At 50.1% G+C, this 18,910-nt stretch overlaps 1 long non-coding RNA gene across 1 annotated transcript; it reads left to right on the top strand.

Annotated features, from left to right (window-relative positions):
* The first annotated feature begins 1,006 nt into the window (after positions 1-1,006).
* LOC111821191 (uncharacterized) lies at positions 1,007-5,478 on the top strand. Its single transcript, XR_002824644.1, has 2 exons — positions 1,007-1,833; positions 4,210-5,478. It is a non-coding gene; the product is annotated as an uncharacterized LOC111821191 (long non-coding RNA).
* The last annotated feature ends 13,432 nt before the right edge of the window (positions 5,479-18,910 follow it).

Genomic DNA, 18,910 nt, shown 5'->3' with positions numbered 1-18,910 from the left:
GAGGCGCCGGCTGCCATGATTGCGGGCAGCGGGGCGCGCGCGCACGCTCCGGCAGAGCTCGGGGACCCAGGGCGGACCGACGGGCGCTTGCCTGCCCACCACCTTGTGCCCGCAGCCCCGTGTGCGCCGCGGACAGCAGCCAGGGTCGCCAGGATCGCTCCCGCGGGCCTCTCCGCACCGGGGCCAGTGTGCGCCATGGGGCTCTAGATGAAGCCCTGAGATCAGGATCGGGGTCCCCGGAGACAGGGCTTGTGCCAGGGCGACCCCGCGGCAGCTTCCCGGGCACGTCTGGCCTGGAGGAGGGCAGTGCCTTGTGGAATGAGGGAGAGCGCGCACAGTGTCAGGAGATGTAGATGGGGTGCGCGGCCCCCGGAGGGGTGAGGGTGGCGCAAGGTGCCTGGCAGGAGGGGGGCGCGCACGGTGCCCACAGAGGCGGGGTGGGGGGGGCGCTCGGTGTTGGAGAGGCGAGGAGGGCAGGGGGACAGTGCCAGGAGAGTGGGGGGTGGCGCGCACAGTGCCCGGAAGGCGTGGGGATGGCCGGGGCACAGTGCCCGGCCCGCTGCCCGGCTCCCAGCACACTCTCTTCCTTCCCGGCGGAAACAACTTCCTGCTCGCCCCTGTTCAGGGCGCAGGAACTGCGGGATGAAGTTCAAGGCCGCAGTTCTGCTGTTTTGGAGCCCGACGGGCGATACTGCTGCCCCCAAGCCCCTCCCGGGAGTCGGGATCGGACCTGAGCCATGGCGGCACACAGATGAGAATGCCAAGGAGGCCGCGGCGGCCGTTCCTGCTGGCTCCGCCTGGACGCCGGAGAGGTTTCCCTACCCCGGCCGGCCTGGGCCTCCTGCTCTAGGGACGCAGACACGAACCACTACGCTGGGGCCCCTGTCTAGGCATACCCTCGCTCAGAGCCTAGTGGACCTGGTTGTTTGGGATGCCCGAGACAGCCCTGCAGACAGCCGGGCCGAGAAAAACGAGGCCTCCGGGCCGCATCCCAACGTCTCTTGTGTCTGTCTCTCCCCCACCCCCCCAGCTGGCCTTGGCATTCTAACCAGTGTCCCTTGACGTCACATCTCGCCATTTCTGTCAACCAATTGAAACTTGCCCGTTGTCATAAAAATATATATACTTTTTATACCATTGGTAAATTCAAAAGTTCCTCGTGTGCCCTGCTTGCGAGGGAACTTCATTCCACACCGGAGTGGGCTGCCAGGAAGGGGGATTGGCCACACGGAGCGAGGCCGGGCTGGGCAGCACTGCCAGGGCCTCGGCTGCCCACCGGCTGGGCTTCCTAGGTTCCCAGACCCCTACTCCATGAACCCCCCTCCAGACACACCACTGTGACCTTGGCCTTGAGCTGGCTCAACACCCCCCTCCACCCACAACATGCCCACCACCCTATGAAGTACAGCATTTTTGAGGAGGAAGGGAGGATACATTAGAAACCTTCCAGAATTACTTTCCTGGGGTTGGGGGGTGGGTGCAATCTTCCTGCGGCCTTTTCTTTCTAGACACACACGGCTTTGCTTTTCTCTATCAGAAGACCCGGTTTTAGAAAATGGAGAAGTGTTTCCCAGTTAAATCTTCTCACTGAAATCCTGATCAACTTTCACTTTCCACATTTGCCAGACATCACAGAAAGGACACAAGCCGGGTGATTTTCCTAGGGGGGGTACCCAAGAAAAGGGTCCAGGATGGCCCTCGCAGTTTCGGGATGGCCCTCCCGGCCTCAAGGGTGGTGGGCCTGTGAGCTGGAAGCCCAGAATTCCATGCTCTTCCTTCCTCCAAAAAGGATGCCAAGACTCGGCAATGCCATACCCACTTTCTAGCGATAAGGTAGGAAAACAAAATCCTTCTGGTCTAGTACAGCAGTCCTTTATGATTTGCTTTACTGTTAAAATCCCTAGCCAAGACGAGGAAGTGTGGACTAAGAGAACACACCTCCCACAAGATGAGGCTGAGCCGGGCAGTTCAGAAACGCCACAGTGAGCCCTCTCTCAGCCCCTCCCTGCTCCTGCAATACCGAGGAAGAATCCAACCGCTAACTGCCACCGTAATTCCCCCCTCTTCCCCATCTTTACTGTATGGTCTAACTACTTTAAAAAACATATTAAACACATTCTGTGGTTGAGCAAGTTTGGGGAATCCAAAATGACGAAAATGCATTCGCGGCTGGATGCAGAGACTTCCCTCCCCGTCATAAGTACTGTGCCCTTTTAATACCAAATCTCGTTTTTTCAAAATAATGAACGAGCTCAGTAACGACCAAGCAGGGGATTCTGAAAATAAATATATGGCTACTGTTCTCATGTAAAACCACTCCCCAGTGCAAACTCTAGAAACGCTGCAGACCTCGGTGATACAGTCACACGAAAAAAAAAAGATACATACCACATCCAACAACCACACTATAATCTATTTATAATCACTTTCCTAAACACTATAAATATTATAACTAAGGTGATATATGTTTTGTGATTAAATGGGTGGATTAAAACATTGAATTTTAAAAGCCACAAAGAAAAAGAGATTATCTTCCATTACGCCATTACAACTTTTGTTCCATTGGCACAAACACAAATTTGACAACTGTATCATTACTGAAGGCAGTAACTAAATGCCAAGATATTAGCTTGGTAATTTTCACCTGAAACCATTGTATAATCATACTGGCTTGCTACCCTTCTTTTTATTAGTGGATTTTTTTTTTTTCCTTGCTCTCATGCAGTAATAATTTAATGCCTTTTCCCCCCTTCCAATTTTTATTTGGTAAAACAACAAATTGGGTGAGTCAGAATAATACTTGAGAACACAGACTCTTTTTATCGCCCCCCCCCCCCCGCACTTGGCAAGGATTTACATATAATTTGGTTGCAGATTCAGAAATCAAATTCTGCTTTATTCAGGGAAAATAATAGCCCTCAGGTAATTTCATTGGGTATTATTCAGTGGGTTTTTTTTTTTTTTTGCCTTCTTGCTATCATATTATATTATTCAAAGTAAATAATATAAAAGCTGTGCTCAGATTTTCCAGAAGGAAGCCTGGGAAATTTAACTTTGTTCGTGAGCATGATGGTGGACAAGTCTCCTAGAGGAAAAATTTCAACAGGGCTTGTGGGCCACAGCCATGCTTGAGGGCAGGTGTTTGAAAATAAGGGAGGCTCTGGTCATGCCAGGATGTTTACAGTATTGGCCTTATTCGGTTATTTTTTTTTTTTTTTTTTCTGATTTATCCCAAGATCTGCCTAGTGGGAATGCAGCGAGCAGCTTCCTGCTGCAGCCCCAGCCCTTGGCCCACAGCCTCGGCCATCCAGCGTTTCAGTTCCATTTTCGCTTTCTCACCGCAGTGACACTTAATAGTTAAAAATGTTCGGTATCCAAGGCATCGGGAGGACTTCGTAAACAGACGCACTGAATCTAATCAAAGCCAGTAGGCTGTGTGTGAGGGAAAAATTACATTTTCACTTGGGTTTGCACATTCAAGTTGTACACTCGAGAATAATCCTGTTTCTAAAGCTGGCCCAGAGAACTTGACATTGGGAGTTTGTGGCTGTTTCTGGGTAGGATGCCACTTCAGGCACTGCAAACAATGTGCCCTTTGGAGTTGCTGCTGAGAAGCTGTGGGTACACTGTATAAAGGCAAACAAACCAGGCTTCGGGGGGTTTTTTGGTTGTTTTTTTTTTTTTCCTTTCGCTTTTGTCTCAAAGTAATTTGCAGGTTTGGGATTCCATTTTGATCCAAGTTACGTGATCACTTGTATTCCTACTTTACGGAAGACTCATTCTTGCTCTCAATTATTTATGCACAAAACCTATTAGCATCAATTTACCTGGGGTAAACATATTTTTTATTTCATTTTTCCAGTGGAGGGAGTTTACCTAGAAGAAATACGGTGGAAGATAATCCAGCATTTATAATGTCTCAGGCTGGGGAAGGATATGCAGGCAAACACCCTAGGAAGGTTTCTTTCCTTCCAAACCTACAGAAACAGTTTTCAAAAGCTTTTGCTTTAGTTCACCCAGTTTTATACCAAACTTGACATTAACCTTCTAGCAATAAAAATGCAACTCGGACTGTAGGACAAGCATATTTCAGGACAAAAGCATTAGGGCAGGGCGTCTACAACACCTCCGCGATAAAAAAAGTACGCTGGCCAACTCCTTCTACATTATCTTCTTTCTTTTTCTTTTTCTTTTTTTTTGAATGTAAAGAACAGACTTCAGTGTGCCTGTGGCTAACAGTGATCAGCGGAATGCCCCATGCTTTCTCCCGGCTGATGGATGCGAACCCCAAATCCATGCAACCTTTTGTGAGCAGCTGTTAAAGTCATTTTTAACCTACTTTGGAATCCCACCCATTCACTGTTCACTATGTGTTATGTGTGTGTGTAACATCAGAAAGAAGTCTAACAACCCTGAACGCATCCTTCAGGGGTTATTATTTTTCAAATAGAAGTAAAGCAAAACATAAAAGAAGTCTACAATAAATGTGTGTTCAATAATATATGTATATACATATGTATGCACATACACAGACATATATACACACACACATATGCTCATATATATGTGAATACACTGTATAGACGACGTATATGCCAGTGAGAAAAATTTCCCCTTATAAATGAGGAATTACAATTAATATTTTCCATGCCAAAGTAGTAACCACACAAATCAGAAATTATTAATTAAAGATGATGGGCAAATGTCCCTGGTCATATATACTATGTCAAATGCCAGAGCTTGATTCTTGAGTTTATAAAAGGGATGAAAAAAGGCGCAGTACAAACTAAATTTAAAAAAAAATCCAAAATACCTTTCAAAGAGAAGGGAGTGTTCTGTTTATTTTAGTAGCTCAATTCTGCAAAAGGGAATCATCATAAATTGTGAAATAACATTTTTCGCAGATTTATTAGCAATTTAAAATATATTAGAATTTGGAGTTTAACAGTTTTTAGTAATAAAAAATGCCAATTTCCAAGAAAACGAAAGGAGGTCAGAAAATCTGAAAAGAATTTCATTCCTAAAGTGTCCAAGGAATGCCTCCTTTTTACAGTTGAAGAACCTCGATTTATTTAAAGTATTTTTGTATCCTATCAACCCTTTACTGAGGCTTGAAATCATCGTTATTTTTTAGTGACCACATATTCTTTTTCAATTCTATATCTAAGCAGATTTTATCTGTGTCAATGTCAACTTTAAGGACTGTCAACTGTTTACGTTTTGACTCCAAAAATTTTAAATAATGCTGAAATGCTAATGAAGATCAGCTGAATTTTGTTGCTTTCCCACAGATGATATGAGAACCTTCGTACTATCTTTTAACTCTACAGTTCTTCAGTCTGCTAGTAAATTATAAGCCCTTGGAATAAAGAAACAGTCTGAAAAAGAAAAAGAAAGAGAGAGAAACAACCCTGATTTAGAGCTCAAATGGTTCATTGTTAAGCTGCAAGGGACAGCAGGAACTTTTTTTTTTTTTAATCAAGACTTCACTGATCGCTTCTTAAAAATGATTGTAACAAAACCTAAACTGCCCCGTGTGTCTCCCTCTCTTTTTTGGGGAGAGAGTTTCGATTACAAGTGTTTGAAATTTGACCACTCTGATCATATTTATTGCAATTTTATTTTTTGAATAAAATTTCAACTGATTTTTTAAATAACATTTCAATTGATTTTTTAAATACAATTTCATTTTATTTTTTGAAAATAAAATACGATTTCACACAACAGTGGTGTGTAACTTGCTTCATATATGACCACAGTTTAATTTTCCTGACTATGCCTCAGATCCCACTCACAGAAAGACAAAGTGGATTTGTCATGTATGTTCCTTCTACAAAAAAGGGAAGAGCTGTTTTAACTAAATTTATCACTGCAAGACTGGTAATAGTTAACGGTTGCAAGAGCGAAATACTTAAAAAGAAAATCAGTGTGTCTTTTGTTTCGTTTCTTGCTATTTAGAGAGCAACTTTTGATGTAATTCCTAATTTTAAAAGAACACGGAGGTCATTTTTGTTTTTTACCAGCAAGCAGTAATGTAAACAATCAGACAAGGGAAGACACTATCCTTAAGAATAAAACCACCTACATGATTTTTACATGATGAAAGTATATTTTTAAAAATGTATTTCCAAATAACCAGAGACGTGGACAGGTATTTTCACTCCTGGGCTTGGTTTTTCAATGACGCACAGCAGCAGGAATTTTTAACAACTATTATCAAGGTTCTGAGCTTTTCCTAATACCTCACCCATTAACCAGTTTTTTAACTCTGTATTCTAAATATGCTACAAGATTCTGCTTCCAAAGTGAGTCTTTCCCAGTTGACTTTTTGTCCGGGAGGAGGAACTGGACGCAGGCAATGCCAACACCATCCCCACTCTCCAAGAAGAACAAGTTCTCTGAATCGGAACGCTCTTGCGCATAGAACGCCGGACATTTACAGAACGACTCCAAGGCGCTCAGGGAAACTTCTCGTGTTGGGCACACACTTGCCGGCGCACACCTGAATCTACAGATTCGGAAAAACTAACCAGCTGTAGCCAAAAGCCAAAACACTCAACCACCCGAAAACAGTCTGCAAGAAACACAGGGTTCTTTGACGTGACGAAAAGAATTATAAATAAAATAGCACCAAGGCAGACAGGCTGAATGAGGCTTTTAAGACAGCCTGCTGGTGGCTCCAACTTGAATACTTAGAACATGAAGTGTTAGCTCCATGAGAATAATATCCTGGGAGATACGTGTGTGCACGTGTGTGTGTGTGTTAGCAGAAATAAAAGATCATGTGTGTGTGCAGAAATAAATTACCACGCAAGTATGTGTGTAGAAATAGAAAATCTTATACACGTACGTGTGTTTGTAGAAATCAAAGATTGCATACGTGTGTAGAAATAAAAGATCTGTTGGCCCCATGGCTTGGGGGCAGATTTGAGGTCCTGGTGGTGAGCCCCTAGCCCAGGTACAGAAGTGGGCCCTACCTGTATTCTCCTGAGGTCACTCCCTGTTTTCATAACACATGTGCAAACACCCAGAGGCAGTGAAAGCGGAACCTGCTGTAGATAACAGGGACCCATCTCAGATAATAGAAAAACTTTCCCTGCAATAAAAATTCGTGTTTTATGAGCAGCTAGCCAGGCTGACCTGATTCATCGTCACTGGCAGCAAAGCCCGTGTGGGCAGGGAGGCGAGGGACCGGGGGCTCTGAAGTGTGGTCTCCCCCCCAGGCAGCTCGGACCCCCCACCCCCACCCCTGGGAGGGAGGACTGGGCAGGCCCTTACCCGTGCCAGGCATGGCAATGAAGGGCGGCAGCTAGGGGAGCCCGCCTGGCCCCTGGGACAGACATGTAGGGCCACCAGGAGTACATCCCAGAGGAGGAGGATCTCCAAACCTCGAAGCCAGTCCCCCAAAGCAGTGGCCTTCTTGTCATCGTGCTCAAAGGCCATGAGGAGACTGGGATGCTCTTGATCGTGCCCAAATCTCTCACCATGCCCGGCCAACCCCGACCTTCTTAGAGCCATTGCAGAGGGTGTCAACACAGTTCAAGTCCACAAAAATACACAGACCATTTCCCATGTGCCAGGAACACGTAAGGCGCTCAACATTGGAAGCAAACACGGCGGTCTCATAGTAGAGAGTTCTTCCTAAGGCAGAGTGAGCACCTCCTGTGTGGCTAGCAAGCGCGTCATAATTCACACAGCGTCCTCACTGCCGTCTCACGCATCCTACACCTGTGAGGCACACGGATCAAGAACTGGCGTGTCCTCCCTGAAGACCGGGGAAACTAAGGCCCCGTGGTGGAGGAGGGACTGTCCAATATTGCACGGACCTGGGACCCCAACCACCATGTACACACATGCCACTCTGTTCTTTTTGGTTTTTATTTTTTAAGGAAAAAAATCACCATCCACCCCTTCACACTTGTACACGCATATGCTTATTTAATAGGGTAAGAACCATTCCCAGGAAAACAGAGCCCTGTTGAAATCTGGGTCCCAGAACTGCCTTCCACTGTCCCAGCTTCGGCCCTCGAGAAACAGTGGTTTCCCCCAGCAGCAGACTTCGGTCTTCACCTGCTCTGCCAGATGCATCCTGACCCCACCTTTGACAGGGAGACCAGGGCGAATCGGCCTCCGTGTAAAATCTCACACAAGCTCACCGCCGGGACTGCCAGACCCCTCGTCGCTAAGCCGTGCTGGCCTGTCTCAGAAGATCAACCACACTGCCAGCACCCAGCAACCACAGCCTCACCAGCCACACAGCCAAGGTGGCTCTGAGCCCCACCTGAGCCTCACCCCTGCTTTAAGGGCTCCGGGAACCTGACAGCCACCCTCACCACTCTCAATGTAAAAGCGTGAGCTGGTGACAAGGACGGCCTGCGAATATCGCAGCCTCATGTCAGCCAGAACCGTTGGTGACAGGCTTACCGCGGCGCTTTCCTCCTGGAGGGTCGCCAGGGTCCCAGGCCTGGACATCAGCATCCGAAAGAGGCAGGGGACCGACTGGGACGCCTCGGAGCGCCTCCTCCAGACAGCCCCCCGGGGTTGGGGCAAAGGGAAGCAAGTGGCATCCAGGGCAGCACAGGTGGGGCCAGGGGCTGAGGTCCGAGTGGCTGATCAGATAGAGTTATTGTGCCCCAGGAAGGAGAAGGGATGGGGGTGCTGCCAGGACGGGAGGAACAGCGAGGAAGGGCTACAGAAAGGGCGCTGGGTGATTCGGGAAGCAGTGCTACGGAAAGCGAGGCCCTCCCAACAGGGCTTTCCCGTCCGTAAGGCATTGCACACGTACGCAGACATTTACGGTCCACGCAGGACCCACCGCCCACCAGCATCCTCACAACGGCCAGGTGCATCCTGGCCACTCCTGCCCACCAGGTCCTCCTCAGACCAGCAATACCCCCTGCAGAATCCACCCCAGAGCAGTCCACCCGGCAAGCTCCAAGCTCAGAAACAAACTCAGCCTTCCCAAAGGTCGCCCTGGCAAAGCCTAGCATACGGACCAACGCTACGAAATAAGCGAGAAAACGGCCAGACGACCCTGGCTGACTTCACCAGGCCTCGAAGCCACTCTGTCCAGCCTCAGAGGCGAAGACTCCTTTCTCTCGCTCTCTTTCATACCTAAGTACAAGAGAAAGCGCCTTTTTAAAAACAGAAAACGGGATCTTAAAAAAATGGTACAAGATGCTAAGTTCCAAAGGCTTCTTGGGATAAAAATTATAACCTTGTCCAACATTTGAGGCAGAAACAGAGAACACGGATGTAGACCGGACGGTCAAGGCCTGAATTCTGCGCCAACTGCGTCAAATCTCAGGCTGCTGGCCTCGCCTGGAACTACCCCCCACTCCCGAAAGGATGAGTTTGGGAGGAAAAGGAAGGGCCCTGGCTTGTGCCTTCACGGGGGATCTTTTCTTTCCTATCTGACAGGCTTCCAAGGAGGAATAAAGGGCAGCGCTTTGTGGGGACAGCTTGAGAGGACCCAGGGAGGAAGCAAAAATGAAAAAGAAAACAACCAAGAAATAATAAACCTCTCCCAGCTCTGCATCCCTGCCCCACTGCCCCAGGCCTGAAGGGTCTCACAGAGAGGCGCTGGCTGCCTGCGGGACTCGGGAAGCGGGACTGCACGTGGCCTCCTCCCGACCCAGGTAGCAGGTGACCGCACCCACTGGGCCCCGGCGGGCGGGCGGGCTGCTCGGGTCGGAGCCAAACGGGCGCGTCTGGCCGCTGAGGCCGGAAGCCCCGGGCCTGGCCGGTCTACTCCTGTTGGAAGCCTCGGCGCGCCTCCTCCAGGCAGCCCCCGGGCTCGCAGCACAGGGAGGCAGGTCCGAGCCAGACTCTGGGTCCGCGCGGCAGCAGGTCTGGGGTCTGGGGTCCGCATGGGGCGGGATCCGCGGTGCAGCCTGAACACTGAGCTGGGGCCCCGGCTCATCGGAGGAGAGGAGGCCGGGGTCCAGCTGGGTCCGCGGCGGGTGGCCAGCGGCGGGCGGAGGGCTGTGTCCTGATCCCACCTGAGTCAGGGTCTCAACCCGGATCGACGTCCTAGCCAGGGCCGGGTCCGCGACGGGAGAGGATCAGGGTACGGGCCCGGGTCCCAATCGGAGTCCGAGGTCCTGGGCCAAGCCAGGGTCCGGGGCCGAGTCTGGGCCGAGCCGGGGCTCCAGGTGTGGGCCCGAGCAGGGGTCCGGGGCCGAGTCTGGGGCTGGGCTGGGGGCCCACGCGCAGGCCCGGGTCCGGGTCCGAGTCAGGGCCCGGGGTCCAGGGCTGGCAGCGGCGGCACGCGCCCCAATTAGCCGCGGGCTGGGCGGCGGGGCTGGCGCAGCGGCCCCATTGAGGGCGAACAAAGGGCGCGACCCCGGGGTCAGGAGTCGCGGGCCGGGCGGCCGCCGCTTTGTTCGCCCGCCCTGTTTACTCTGCCTAAGTAAAGCTCACAATATAATAACTAAAGCGGATTAGAGGGTCGCGCCCCGAAGGCCGCGGGGAGGGCGGTGGCGGCTCCAGGGCCCAAGACCTCCCCGCCGGGCGCGCCTGGCCGGGCCGCCTGGCCAGACATCCAAGCCCCGGCCTCGTCCGGGTCCCCGCGGGGGAGAGCCACCAGCCTCCCTGCACGCTGGGAAAACTGAGGCTCGGGCGGCCTGTGACCCTCCTGCAGGTCCCCGCGCGCTCCCCGCGGTGCCCGCCCAACTGCTCCACGCGCAAGGCGCGAGCATCTCGGGGTGGGGGTCGCGGCGGTTACTCGGAGAAGGCCTCCCACCGGGCCTTTTAAGCCAAAGGGGACATTCTGTCATTTCCAGAACCCCTGCAATTTAAAGACTCCCACCGTTCCCAATGCTGCTTGTGCTGGGAGTTCATTTCACAGGGAGGCAAATCGCACCAGCCTGACGACCAAGATGTTTTAGTTGGAAACACGGGCAGATTTTTCCATATCACAAAATTCTGTAGTATTATGGTGAAATAAGAAAATTCCCACTTCAAGAAATATTTGGAGATAAAAAAATCCTTGGAAGTGAAAGCTGGAAAAAATATAGGATATAAAGATTATACATATAATATACATAGTATATATAATAGATATATGAAAGATTATATACACAGTCTTTTTTTTTAAGAAAAGTAGTTGATGAGTATAAGTAAACCACTGAAACTTCTCCCCGAAGACCACGGTTTATCATCTGGCATTATAAATCAAGGATCTAGATATTTCTCCAGGTAGGGACTTGTAGAATCTTTTAAATGGCCTTTAAAAACCAAATTGTAGAAGCAGAAAACGCACGCAAGATTAAATACCATGTTTAACCAAGAGCTGATCATCATCAAACAGCAAGAATCCAACAAGAACAAGGCTGTCTTTTTTTTTTTTTTGTCCTCTTGATGCTATTCTTCAGGGAATAAAAACACTTCTCAAGTCCACAGAAAACCTTAAGATTTTTATGCCCTGGTTGTGAACCTATGTATGTTTGGTTAGGGAACACGTGAGTATTTGATTAACAAATTATCAGCGTCCACATCTTTTATAAAAGAAGGAAAAATATTTACTTATTATGCATATTTGTTGGCCTAACGAATATCTTTGCTATATGCCTTCTATCTCCAATGATTGAAGGAAAATGGGCCATTTGTTTATATTTCTATTCACAAGCCTTTAAAAAAGATTTTTTTTTCTGATTATAAAAATGCTGTGTATTTAGGGAAGGTACAGAAAAGTTTAAAGCATAAGTCATTTAAGAATAAAATTGAAAGATGTTTAAGATATGGATAATTTAAGTAGTAAGTACAAAATCTGGAAATTTAAGCGTATAGAACACACAGAAAAAGCAAAATTCACCTATATGTCATTACCAGGAATAATATTCTCTTGTATTTCCTTCCCAACTATTGCTCAGTGCTCGTATGCATACAGTTTTGTAGTTTGCATACGTATTTACTGTTTGTGAAACGTTGTATCCTATACAGCCCCACGCCATTGTAAGTGCTTTGTCAGCGACTCACAGCGGCCCCACAGGGTTTCCGAGGCAGTAAATCCCTACAGAAGTAGACTGCCACGTCTTTCTCCCAAGGAATCGCTGGTGGTTTTGAACTGCCAACCTTTCAGTTAGCAGCCGATCGCTTTAACCAATTCACCACCAGGGCTCCTTAATGGTGACACAGTATTCTGTAATTTCGTTATGTGATAATTTACTGCAATGTCCCCTATTATTCTGTGTCTCATTTCTTGCTAATATTTCTCTTTTGTAATGAGCACTACAAACAATGACCTTGGCTGTGAAGTTTGTCTGCTTACTTGGGTGACTGAAAAATCTCGAATGATCTGTTGTGAAGTTGGCTTTATTCTACGGGGACCAAGGGGATGGAACCAACTCCACTGGACCCATCAGAAATGACCTTGGGAATTCTAGAATGCCCTTGGATCACAGTTTCTCCGGGAAGCAATATGGGAATCAGCTGGTTTTCCCTTTCAGAGGTCTGGCTAGGAGGAAGTGGACCTCGTGCCTGCGGGGTTTGTGGGACGGCTGAGGTCTGTGCCTGAGGGTGGCACGGTGTTTGGGAGCTCTGCCCTTGTGGTAATATCCTGGCATCCTGGCACTAGCCCCCAATCCCTCTCTCTGCAGCATTCACTCAGGACGGTACAATGAACATCTTGGAGGCATTCTCCCAGCGGTCCTGACAAAACTTTGCATGTCTGAGAAGTGGTATGTTTGATTTGGCCCAAGCATCTGTCTTTGCTGAGAATGCAAACCCCACGCTTGCTATTTGCCACTCCCCACAGGCTGCAGTGCCTGCCTGCCCTTCTCCTACCTCCCTGGCCTCTCCTGCCCGGGGAAGGCCCGGCCATGTTCATCTCCACCTCCGCGGCTCGGGCCTTGCAAGAAGCTGTTTGGCTTCCGCTCCCCCTTCTCCCCCACGCCCAGAGAAAGAGCAAAGGCCTGAGTCAGCACTCTGCCTTGGCTTGGCCATGGGGCTGTGCCGACAGGTTGTGGGGCCTGCCCCAACAAGGCTCTGGGGGCGGCGGGGACCCAGGCTGGGTGCCACGGTACCCGAGGTCTTCTCACTGAAGACCCAGGCCTGAGCTGGGCCTGCCTGGTGGAGGAAAGCCAGAGGGTAGGAACTGAAGAACAGAAGGGCACAGAGGGCAAGGGGACCAGGCAGGAAAGCTTCACAGAGCTCTCTGAAAACAGACGCTGCAAGAGTTGACAAGAGCTGCTTGGCAGAAAAGAAAGCCTGGAAGGAAACTCGTGCAAAAATGACCCCAGCTTGTCTCCAGGTGGGGGGACAATGGACACTTTTTCCCTTACAGATCTTTTACTGTACTTTCCAATTATTTCTACTGTGAACCTATGTTGCCTTCACAATCAGAAGAGGATCATATGATTGATACGATTATATTCACGAGCCAAATGGAATGAATTATCAGAATAAAATGGATTATTGTTAACACATGCAGTAAAATCTATGAAGCCGAAACCCGTGTAAGGCCGAAACCTGTCAGAGAAGGAAAATGCAAATAGTTTCCACTAAATAGAGAGCTCTAGAAAAGTGGTGACTGTACCCTGTCAAAGGTAGAAAACTGGCGAGACCCGGAAAAACAGTGCAGTCCCGTCGAGTTCCGGCCCTCGCAGGGGTTTCACTGTACTTAGAATATGAGTTTAACAGAAGCAATGGCAATCCTGTCTTTCCAGAATAGTTATTTTTTGAAGATAATAAAGAGAGACACGCAGTTCATGCACCTCTAGCATTTCACTCTCGAGAGAAATACTTGCAAATAGAAAATGAAACTGTATGACTTGGCTCCATAAAGGGCCTGCCGGCCTGACACGGCTGAAGCAACCCTTTACGAGGGGTGGGCACTTTGCGCTCGTTTTACATCTGGGAAACTGAGGCTTGGAGGAGCGGAGGTAAGAGGCCCAGGGCCCTACGGCGGCTTCCAGGCCTGGGATCCTGGCCCCTTCTGGCAGGGGGATGTTTTCCCTGAAAAGCCAATGTATTTCAGGTTATCCTAAGGGTTTGTTTGTTTGTTGTTTTTAAATTACTGAAGGTGGTGCCTGCAGGCAGGGTGGATCTGCACTTAGTGAAGATGTTGAATTTGCTTTAAAATAATGTATCTGCACAGGACAGGGTCCGTTTATCAGGAGAGGCTTGTTCCAGCTGTGGGCCAGCTGGGGTGGGACCAGGTCTCAGTTAAGCAGGGACTGTCTCTTTTCTATATGATGGCATTAGGGCCGCAAACCACGCTCTCCCTGGGAAGGAAAAAACACGCCTAGGAGGATGACTCATGTACACGCCCGTGGAAAACCTCTGGGGCCTCCATCCAGCCCAGAAGGGCGAACTCCTCAGTCCTGCGTGGGAACATGACTAATTTACCTGCTTTTTAAAAAGCAGGCCGTTTCCAGTCCTTTGTGAACAACGAGGATAGCAACACAGTCCCAAATCAAATGCACTTGATCTTAAACCTCTCTCTTTAAGCGTGATTTACAAGGCCAACCAGCATGCTGTTCTCCACTCCAAAGAGAGGCAATTCCTATATATGGATTTAAAAAAAAAAAAATTGTACTCCAGCTTGAAAATCCTTTCAGAATGCAAGTAAGAAACACAACTCCACGTGCTAAAATAATCCCAACTCGTTTAAAATAAATCAGAACGAAATGATGTGAACTGAACGTATGCCTTCCATCATTTGTTTTCTGAAGGAAGCAGCGGTGTGAGCTGCCCTGCAGACAGGGTTGGTTCTCCTGCGCCCAGAGTCGGCTGTGCCCAGCCTGCGCTCCTCCATCCTTTTCACATAAAGGGCACGTGTCTCCTAGGCTGTTTCTACTCCGAAGACACCCTCAGTTTCAGACAAGGGCTAAACTATAAGACAATTAGTAAACGCAATCAACAGGTACAATGAATACATTGGGAGATCTTTATTTCCTCCAAGAAAACTGTCTGGCACTTTGAATCTTTAAGGTGTAAATAAATGGAAACATTTTCAAAAGACCCTTTATTTTACTCCCTCTCTCCCCAGCCCTACAGGCCACTGAGAAGCATCCATGCCTTCTAAAATCAAAATACAAGCCACTCTAATTTTGCAAAGAAAAGTCAAAAGGCAGAATCTTTGCACAAATTATTTTTCAATTAAAGAGAGAGAGATTCTTCTCCTTGTCCTATACCTTTTTTTGGGGAGCATTACATTCTCCAAGTGTCAATAATTTAATTGCTAAACCACAACAAACAGCTCATTCCATCTCTGAGACCCTGGAATTACAACCTAGAAGAAAGATTTTAGCTTTAACTACTAAAGAGCAAATGCTGACAGAGACCTGCTTCCAGAGCCAGCGTCTCCAGACAGGGCCGACACCTGACTAATTTATTTTCTCTTATCTTTCCATCTAGGCCCAGGATTAAAATATTTATATCAGTCTGTTCATTTTATAACACGTGGCACAAGCACCAGCTTCAGGACCACCCCCTAATTTTTCACAGTTTTGGCTTTTTCATTGTTTCCACAAACGCGCAGTCCCCGAATTGTGAATACTTTCAAATGCTGATGAGATCTTTTTGCATGGAGCCCTACACGCGGTTCCGTAACTCACAAAAAAAGCCCTCCCCGGGCAGAGCCAAGGTGATGGGCCGTGCCGAGGTGTCTGGCTTCCCAAGAGATGCCAGTGAAATCCTGCCGCCTGAGCCTGGCTTCTAGAAGGAGCCTCCTTTGGCCAGGGCGGCTAGGTGAGCCTCGTGGGCCCCCTTCAGGATGGAAACCTGGCTGAGAGGCAGGTAGGCAGCGGGCAGCAGGGGGTTAACCCGGGGCGGGGAGGGTGGCGGCGGCAGGGGAAGTCGGGGCTCACTGCGCCCAGGCCGTGCAGACACTGGGGCTCTGTCAGCCTGCGCTCTCTCCGCCGGGCACTGTGACTAACTGCCCGCTATTGTGCGCCTGAAGCTGGCCCTTTGTGCGCCCTCCCGGCGTCTGGGAGCTCCCTTTCCAGCAATCCCCCTGGCCCTGGAAACCTGTAGGGTGGCTTGGGCCTACAGAGTGAAAGCAACACCCATTCTTTCTTCTCCGAAGCTTGTTGGAGGCCTGGCTACCCCAGAAAGCGTCATGTTCCCTGGCTGAGAAAAGAAAAAACAGAAGACAGAAAAACCAGTCTCCTCAACTCTGGGGGGGTCCTAACCCTGGGGTGCCCCATAGGGAACCCCTCACCCTATATGCAACTGAGCCCTTGAAATGCAGGGTCCGAATTAAGGTGTGCTGACCTTGTAAAGTGCACTCCCGTCTTCAGCCGTAGTACCAAAACATGTAAACTGTAGCATTAATGATTTCATATCAATTACACATTGAAGTGGTACTATTTTGGATATATATTAGTGTAAATAAAATGTATTATTGGAATTCATTTCACCTGCTCCTTTTTACTCTTTTTGAACGTGACTGCTAACTTACAGATGTGGCTTGTGTTTGCAGCTCAGGTCATATTTTTACTGGATAGCACTGGGCATACCGGGGCAGAGACGGGCCTGGAAGCTGGCTTCCTCCCAGGAAGAAAATGGCTGGAAGATGAGCCAGATGGGCCAGGATCACAGGGCCCTTCCGTCCACACTGTCACCTGACCCCAGCCTTGTGTCTACCTGAAGGGAACTGAGACTGGCACACTTGGGTGTTTGGGATTGCAGTGTTCACACACGTGCGCACACACGTGCCTGCACACACACACGCAGGACCCTGGCCTCTGTCCACAGCAGGCCGTGTCAACCTGTCCCTGCTGGGCTTTGTAGATATCAGATTCATGGGGCACCCAGATGGCCCCAAAGGCCCCCCGGAGCCAGACATCTGGCCCTTTGTCCTGGGACAGACTGGACCAGCCCAGGCCCGCATCAAGACTTGTCTGAGCCCAGGGCACTTCTGCCTTCACCGGCTTCTTCCTCCATAAAAAAAATGAAAAATCATATATACCTAATATAATACTATAACAATTATATTTTTAATATCATTAAAATTATGTTTTAATTAAAATTATATCTTATATAATTATGTTTTATATAATTATCATATAAAATTATATTTTCATATAATTTTTGGTATAAAACCGATTTGGTATACAGACCAGTAAATCCAGGCTGAATTTATTATTATATATTCATTATTATAATAGTTATTTTTCCTTCCGATGTTAAAAGAAATTAAAATGAGATTGTTTTCACGGCCCTAGGCCCTGTGCCTACTGGGCAGTGGGCCCTGGGGGCCCCTCCGAGTGCCCACGCCCCCCCCAGCACCTGCCCTGCATCCAGCCACCAGGTTATCTCCTCCTCAGTCCTGCCCTGAATGTGCATGTGTGAAGCCACCACCGGACACCTGGAAACATCCCACATTATTTGTAAATCACAAAAAGTGGTCACGAGGAAGGCCTGTGATCCCCTGGTGCCAAAGGCCCCAGGGTAGCCAGAACCATGGTCTCCCCACACAGTGCTGGGGTCCCCCACCGGTGCCAGATCCCATTCAGCAAGCAGCACCAGCTGCTACCTGCAAGATGACCGCGTGCACGGTCATGGCCACCATGACCCCCAGAACCCCCGGGCACAGTGCCCTCCAGCCCGCAGCCTGCCAGTGGGCGCTGCCGGCTGGCTCTGGCCAGGGTGCCCGAAGCCCTGCTCTCTGGCGTCCCCCAGGAAGGCAGCGGGCTTCTGCCGGCCCCTCCCGGGGTGCCACCCCCAAGGCCTGGGCCTCAATCTGCGCAGGACCCATGCAGGACCCGTGCAGGAGACGGTTAAAATTCTGCATCCTTTTTGCATCCGCCTCCAGAGGAAGCGCTGCTTTTTTTTTTTTTTTTTCCTCTCCCTAAGCAAAAGGGGGAAAAAAAAAAAGCTGAGAGCAGCAATTTGCAGGCCTTGGGGTGTTTTTCTCCTTGACAGCCCGGCCGCATCGCTTGCGCTCTGGCCCTTCCTCTGGCCTCGGCTGCCGGCAGCACCCGCTGGTCCCTCCACTGACGCGCGTGTCTTCCCCGAGGAGTCCAGGCCGCGCGCGGCCGGGAGGGGACCCGCGGAGACAGTGATCCTCACTGCCTGGCCTGCCGCACCGCCGCCTGGCACTGCCCGCCTTTGTGCCCGCCTCTCCGCCAGCGCCGGCCCTCCTCCCTGCAGGCCTGCTCCTCGCCAAGCTGAGCGCCCACCCTGCGCCCACCCGGGCTGCCCTCACCTTCCGGGCACCCGGCCTCCTGGCCTCGGGTCCTGCTCGCGCCCAGGGTGCCTGGCCACGTCCTCGGCTCCTCTGCCGTGCGCCCCACCCTGCCGCCCGCCCTCGGCAGCGAGCCTGGCACGGTGCCAGGCTGCCTGGGAGCCCAGCCCCGGCGGGGAGAACTTTCCGGCGAGGGTGTGTGTGCTGGGGGGGGGGGTGCAGGGGTGAGGGTGGTGCCAGGGGAGGGACAGGGCCCCAGATGCCCGGCGGTCGCCCCCAAGCCCTGGCCAGCCTGCAGGGGGCCTCCCCCTGCCTCCCCATCTCCTGGGCCCCATAAAGGCGCAGACAACACAGCGTTTAGTGAAAACAGTCATGTGCAGGAGCCGGCAAACAAACAAAAGCCCTTATTTATTTATTTAGTTCACACACCCAGATAAGGAGACGCCTTTTGTGCGCATAATTTCACACACATCAGAAAGGAGGCGATGCCACGGTGCTCCCCGCAGCCCGAGATACCCGGACAGCCAGCCTGGCCTCATGAATAATGGCATCGCTGGCCTAGGCATTTCCATATTTAAATTGGGCAGCGGCGTATGATTAATTAAGAAGGAAAAAGGCAAAAAGGAAGACAAGGGGTGGGGGCGGGCAGCCGGACATTATGGGCAGCTCCGTGTGCCAAGGTGCCCGCCGTAGCTTAACTCCTGCCATGCCAGGCCAGGTCTCTTGGCGGATGCTGCTGCAGGCGGCTTGTGGGGGCACTCTGACCTGAGGCCACAC

Source organism: Trichechus manatus, unplaced genomic scaffold (assembly GCF_000243295.1).
Source record: "Trichechus manatus latirostris isolate Lorelei unplaced genomic scaffold, TriManLat1.0 scaffold00069, whole genome shotgun sequence".
Lineage (NCBI taxonomy): Eukaryota > Metazoa > Chordata > Mammalia > Sirenia > Trichechidae > Trichechus > Trichechus manatus.
The sequence above is the reverse complement of the archived record's forward strand: the minus strand, read 5'-3'. Positions and strand labels throughout refer to the sequence as shown.